Here is a 7,149-nt window from a genome sequence, read left to right on the forward strand (position 1 = left end):
AAAGAAATAATAAGAAAGGCAAACAACATGCACAATGGAAAATTATGAGTAACACTTATAGTGATAATCCTTCCACAGATAATAAATATAACTGTACACAATACATGAAACCTAACTCAAGGTACTGGAGAGTAAACAAAAACAGATATACACTGATGGAATACTGACATGAGGAAGAAATAATTGGCCTTATTTAAGCTCCACCTTTTTTGCAGTTTGTACTCTGAGGATAGGATTCCAGTGTTTGCCATGTGGAGTGTTTAATGTGGGGATAGAAAAGATGTACTCTCACAAACTTGAAGAAATGAAGAAGAGAATTTGGGGAAACCACAGCACTTGGAAAGTGAAAGAGGAAAGCGAAGTGGAATGGTGCCATCATTGGGAAGCCCCACATAACGTGGAAAATCTGCCCAAACCGCTGGTTGAACAATTAACCTGATACTGATATGCACAAGGCATATTCCAAGAAATATAGTGAAGACTGAAGACCTGAAGAGATTTCAGTTGCTGTCTACCTGAGTGGAGACAGAGTTCGAAGTCTGAGTTCAGCCAAGCTAATTGCCTATTTTTTAAAGGCATATTTTTCAGAGAAGCAAAACAAAATTCAGAATCTCTATAATTCATTTTTCACAGTGTCCAGCATACAATCGAAAACTTAAATAGCACCCAAAGGAACAGAAATATGTGATACACCACCAAGAGAAGAGACCATCCCCCCAATGAGAGAGATGTCAGCAATAATAAACAAAAATTTAAGGTAGTTTTTAAAATCATGCTGAATGAAAATTTGTTTGTAATAAATGACAGGATAGAAACACCCAATCAAGAATTAGAAATGAAATGAAGAAAACAGAATTTTGTAACTGAAACATGAAGTATCTATTTTTAATGCAATAGATTAATAGCAGATTCATATTGAAAGAATTTGTAAACTTGAAAATTGAGGAAAGAAATAAATTATTCAATCTTTAGAAAAAGCTTAACAAGATGAAAAAATATAAACAGCCTCATGAACCTGTGGGACAATATTAAAATGCTTAACATTTGGAATCCCAGAGAGGGAAGAGAAAATGTAGCATAATATTTATTAAAGAAATAACAGCTGAAAATTTCCCCAATGTGGTTAGAGATATAAATTCAAAAAGTTCAGGCAACCTCAAACAGAATAAATACAAAGGTATTCATATCTAGACCCTCAAAAGTCAAATTAGTGAATATGAAAGCAAAGAGAAAATCCTAAAATCAACTAGAAAAGAATGAAAAATTACATAAAGGAATGAATCAAATTTAGCTATCATTTCATTAGAGGCTTTGGCAGACGGAAGACAATGAAATAACATCTATACAATATTGAAAGGAAAAAATCATCAATCCAAAATTGTAGCAAATATATTTTCAAAAACAAAATTAAAACAAAGACATATTCCATTAAAATAAACTAATATGACTTTCACTGCAACAGAAGCTATAGAAAGATTTTCAGACTGAAGAAGGATATCAGATGATGTCCTACAATGTATGTAAAACATAATGAGAATCAGAAATGATGGAAATAGGTAAATTTTTTAAAAACACTATTTTCGTCTGAAGTTTCTTTAAAATAAATGTAATTATTTAAAATACCAAATTATATTAGTAGTTTTATAATATCTATAAATGTGATACATATAATATTATAATGTATATATTAGAAAAATGGAATGCATTTTTCTACATATTTGAAACATTCCTACATTTTACATATGCTGGCACTTCTATTACATTCTGATTGTCCCAAATGGGACAAAAGAGAGCTTTGGAAAACATTTTTGAATATCCTATGTGCTCTAGTGAAAGTTCAGTTTGGAGCATAAAACCCTGTTCCAACAGAAATTAAAATGAATGGTTGCCTTATATATAAAGGGGGACTCAATGCTTGAGGACCACCTCTAGGAAATCTTAAGACTCTCAATTATCTGGGACATGGTGGGAAGTAAGGGTTATTTGTTGAAAATGAAAAATCTGATGAAACTATCAGATGCTAAAAGGATTTTGTAGAAAAATAGAGGAATGTAGTCAGCGAGATAAGATCTAAGCCTGTATTCATACCAGTTATACTATGCTACCGTCTGCAGCCTTCTTTTTAACCCCCACTTTTTCTTTTTAAAGCTTTTCCAGTAGCTGTGAAAACTCTCAGAACATTCCTAAAGTGCAGCTTTTAGATGTTAACTGTTAAATAATACCACTATGCTCAGGTTGGGAGAGTTCATTCTGTATTAAAAGTGGGGGCTTAGAATAAATAAGTAAGTAAATAAGTAAATAAATAAATAAATAAATATGCTGGTACAATATTAATGTTAAATAAACTATAAAATGTCAAGGAAGAGGGGCGCCTGGGTGGCTCAGTTGGTTAGGCGACTGCCTTCGGCTCAGGTCATGATCCTGGAGTCCCGGGATCGAGTCCCACATCGGGCTCCCTGCTCAGCAGGAAGTCTGCTTCTCCCTCCGACCCTCTTCCCTCTTGTGCTCTCTGTCTCTCATTCTCTCCCTCTCAAATAAATAAATAAAATCTTAAAATGTCAAGGAAGAATACTGTAATCTTTAAAGAAACTCTATAAAATGAATGCAAAGATAAATGGACATATCAAAATAAAATTCTAAAAAAATATATGTTTAGTTAATCCAAAATAATGTGGGTAAAGGGAAACAGAGAAACAAGGAGAAAGGAGAATTTTAAAAAATGTAAAATGAATAAAAAATATAAAAATTAAGAATATAAAACAAAAATTTTAGGATGTAAAACAAAAAGCTATAAAATCTCATCTACATAAAAATGACATATACTAATATGCAAACACTTCAATTAAAAGTTAAATTATAATAAGACATAAAAAAGCAAGGTCTAAGTGTACCTGCAAAAGGGAAAACTGATTTATATAAATAGCTATATTGAACCTCACTAGTTAGGGAAAAATATATATAAAATACAGACAGTAGGCATAAGAAAGTTACAGGGCTACATGAATATTTCTTATGTTTCAAGCAAACTCGTATGACCAGATATATATATATATATGGACATTTTAAAATGACAAATAGTCAAATATATTTTCTCTAGGAAAATATAACAATTTAAATTTTTATTTGAGTAACAGTAGGCCTTCAAAATATATAAAAAAAATTGACAAAATTAAAAAAATAGATAATTCCACAATCACAGGAGATTTCAACAGCCCTTTTTCAAAAATTAAAAGAACAATTAAACAAGAAGACAGAAGAAATATAGATGATTTGAATAATGTTATCAAGCTACTAGACCTAATGAACATTTGTAGAATACTTCTACATAAACGGTAGAATACACATTCTTTTCAAGTGCAATGGAAACATCAATCAAGACAGATCATATTTGGGTCAATAAAACATACTCAATAAATTTAATAGCATTGAAATCATACAGTGTATGTTCTCTGGCAACAGTAAAATTCAATTAGAAATACATAATAATTAGTCTTAAAAAATTAGCCCCAACTATTTGGAAATTAAAGAATGCATCTTAATTTTTTTAAAGAGATTTTATTTATTTATTTGAGAGAAAGAGGAGCACAAGAAGGGGGAGTGGCAAAGGGAGAGGGAGAAGCAGACTCTCCACTGAGCAGGGAGCCCAATGTGGGGTTCGATTCCAGGACCCTGGGATCATGACCTGAGCTGAAGGCAGACCCTTAACCGACTGATCCACCCAGGCACCCCAAAAACACATCATTAAATAAGCCACTGATCAAATAATAAACCACATGAGTAATTAGAAAATATATCTTAGTGATTTCAAAAATATATCAAATTATATGTGATGCAGTAAAAGCAGTATTTGAAGGGAAATTTATAGCATTAAAATGCTAATGTTGGAAACTAAAAGAAAGTCTAAAATCAAAACCTAATAAGGTTAAAATACAAGAATAATCTGAGGTCAAAGTAAGTGAAAGAAAGTAAAAAGAACAGAAATCAATTAAATTAAACACAGCAAGAAACAGAAAATTTTTATATTCAAAAGTTGGTTCACTGAAAAGACTAATGAAACTTGATAAACACCTAGCAAGAATGAGGAAGTGAGTGAACACAAAAATGAAAAAAGGTATCACTAGACATTGCGGATATTAAAAGGATAAGAAGCAATTTTATGCCAAGAAGTTTGACAACTTACATAAAATTGACACTTTTTAAAAAAACACAACTTGCTAAAACCAACAAGATACAGCAGAGAATTTTGAACGCCCTTTATCTATTAAATAAATTCAGCTTTTATCAAAAACTTCCTTACAAATAAAAGTCCAAGCCCAGATAATTTTACTGTTAAATTGCAACAAATATTTAACAAAAAATTTTGTTTAATCACCTAGTTTATACAAAATCTTTTGAAAAATAGAACAGGGAGCACTTTTCAATTCATTTTTCAAGGAGAACTTAATCCAAGTACCAAAACTTGATACCATTTTTTTCTAAAGAAGTTAGAGACTAATATCTTATACACAAAACATCATCAAATCAAATCCAGCAATATATTATAAGTGTGACATATCATTTCCAGTTGGCATTTATCCAAAGAGTTCATGGTTAATTTAACATTTAAAAATTAATCAATGTAATTAAGCATGTTAATAAAATAATTGAGAAAATTTGTAGGTTCATTTCAATACATGCAGAGAGTTAGAAGTATTCAACTGAATTCATGATTTAAAAAAAAAGTTCAAACTAGAAAAACAAACTTCCACGGTCTGAAAAAGAGCACCTTAAAAAATCCTATGGATTATATATTTTATGGTTAAATATTGAACACTTTCATCCTAAGATTAGAAACAAACTAGGATACCCAGCCTCATACTTTCCATTCAACTTTGTACTGGAATGTCTAGCTGTTGTAACAAGGCAAATAAATAAATAGTATAAAGATGTAAATTTTCCTCTAAATATACATAAAATGATTACATAGAAAATCTTGAGAAATCTATAATACACCTTCTAGAATAAGTGAATTTAGCAAAATCACAATATTTAAGTTTAATGTAATAAATTATATTTTTATATATGAACAGCATACTATTAGAAAATAAAATTCAAAAGTTATTCTATTTACATTAGCATCAGGAAACAAATGAATAGGAATAAATTTGACAAATATATGCAAGACTGCGACAGTGAAAACTCAAAAACATTCATGAGAGAAATTTTAAGACTTAAGAGATATCCTATGCTTATAAGAAGAGTTAATGTTTGGAGGTCAATTATCCCTAAATTATTCTATAGATTCAAACAATTTCAATCATAATCCCAGCAAGCTATTTTGCAGAAGTTGACAAGTTACTTATAAAATTCACTTGTCATTCAAAGTAGCCAGAATGTCCAAAGCAATCTTAAAAATTACGTAGAAATAAAGGAATTGAAACTACCTGCCCATAAAACTTATTACAAGACTTTAGTAATCAAAACAATTAAGAAATGATAAATAAGTCAGTGGAACAGTATAGAGCACCCACATATATATTCTCATTTGATTTTTGGCAGAGGACAGAGCAATCCAATCAAGAATGGCAAGTGCTTTCATCAAAAGGTACTGCAACAATTGGATATTCATGTAGAAAAAACAATCTTCAAATCTTTCTATATATATATATATATATATATATACCCTTAATAAAAACTAATTCACAGTGGGTCATAAGCCTAATTATAAAAACTAAAAATAGGAAGGTATGTACTTAATGTTTTCTGTTAAGAAATTGCCTCCCTCTCTCTACTCCATTGGGTCTTAGTGGGCCTGTTGTTTGGCCATTCATGATACCTGAGTACCATAAGGGGTGGGCACATGACCTGGCCTAACCTCTCAGAATACCCATCCCTCTTGCCAAAGAGATTTGCTCACTGAGGAGTATGTAGCTCAAACTTTGGGAAATGTTGTCTCCCCCTTCTCTTCAATTTCTCTTGAGATCTTGATATTGTAGAGTTGTTGAGATGCTTATTGACCTATGTACTTAACTCTCTTCTAACAGACCATCATATCCTCCTTCCCTTAGAAGCAGAAACGAGAGCCCCACCCCGCCCCTGCCCCGCCCCTGCCCCGCCCCTGCCGGCTGGGGTTCCCGAGCCCCTTGAACCCGACTCCCGCACGTCTGTGAACATGGCGCTGCGAGCGGTGCGGAGCGTGCGGGCTGCGGCCGGCAGTGTGCGCGTTGCCTCCGCGCCCGCCGCACCCTGCTTGACGCGGCCCTGGGGGCTGAGGGCGGGCGCCGTCCGGACACAGCGCACGGGCTCCGCTCTGCTCTCCGTGCGTAAATTCACAAACATGAACGGATAACAACAGAAAATGGTATTGGAACAGTGGGAATCAGCAATTTTGCACAGGAAGCTCTGGGAGATGTTGTTTACTGTAGTCTGCCTGAAGTTGGGACAAAACTGAACAAACAAGATGAGTTTGGTGCTTTGGAAAGTGTGAAAGCTGCTAGTGAACTCTATTCTCTATCAGAAGAAGTAACTGAAATTAATGAAGCTCTTGAAGAAAATCCAGGACTTGTCAACAAATCTTGTTATGAAGATGGTTGGCTAATCAAGATAGCACTCAGTAATCCTTCAGAACTGGATGAATTAATGAGTTAAGAAGCATATGAGAAATACATAAAATCTATTGAGGAGTGAAAATGGAACCCCTAAATAAACTAGTATGAAACAAAAAAAAAAAAAAAAAAGGAAGAAGAAGCAGAAACGAGAAATGAGGAGAGCAATGAAAGTACTATTTGGGTCCCTGCATACACATCTGCCTAAAATCCTCTCTATACTTGCCTTTCCCCAAAATACTTATTTTTCTTATACTATTCTGAGATGTGTTTCTCTCCCTGGCATCTCTAAGCATACTGATTAATACAAATAATAAGAGAGTAGCTATCAAAAGAACAACATGATCAAAAGTAAAGGAGTATAAAAGAATAAAATGTGCAGGGTACTGTGTAGATAAGTGTGTGAGGGGAGGAAGAGTAGGAGTGAAGGGGTTTAAAAATGAGCCTACACAGGTAGATTGCAGCAAATTTGTGAGGGTTTCATTGCATCTTACCAGTTGTCATTAATGACATCACTAGAATGACATGGCTAGACTTGTATGGTGGGAGAATAATGATAAAGGCA

At 33.2% G+C, this 7,149-nt stretch overlaps 1 pseudogene; it reads left to right on the plus strand.

Moving 5' to 3' along the window:
• The first annotated feature begins 6,151 nt into the window (after window positions 1-6,151).
• Window positions 6,152-6,666, plus strand: LOC112819710 (glycine cleavage system H protein, mitochondrial-like; annotated as a pseudogene).
• The last annotated feature ends 483 nt before the right edge of the window (window positions 6,667-7,149 follow it).

Source organism: Callorhinus ursinus, unplaced genomic scaffold (assembly GCF_003265705.2).
Source record: "Callorhinus ursinus isolate GAN/ISIS: 27379988/994484 unplaced genomic scaffold, GSC_fseal_2.0 scaffold3, whole genome shotgun sequence".
In the NCBI taxonomy this organism is placed as follows: domain Eukaryota; kingdom Metazoa; phylum Chordata; class Mammalia; order Carnivora; family Otariidae; genus Callorhinus; species Callorhinus ursinus.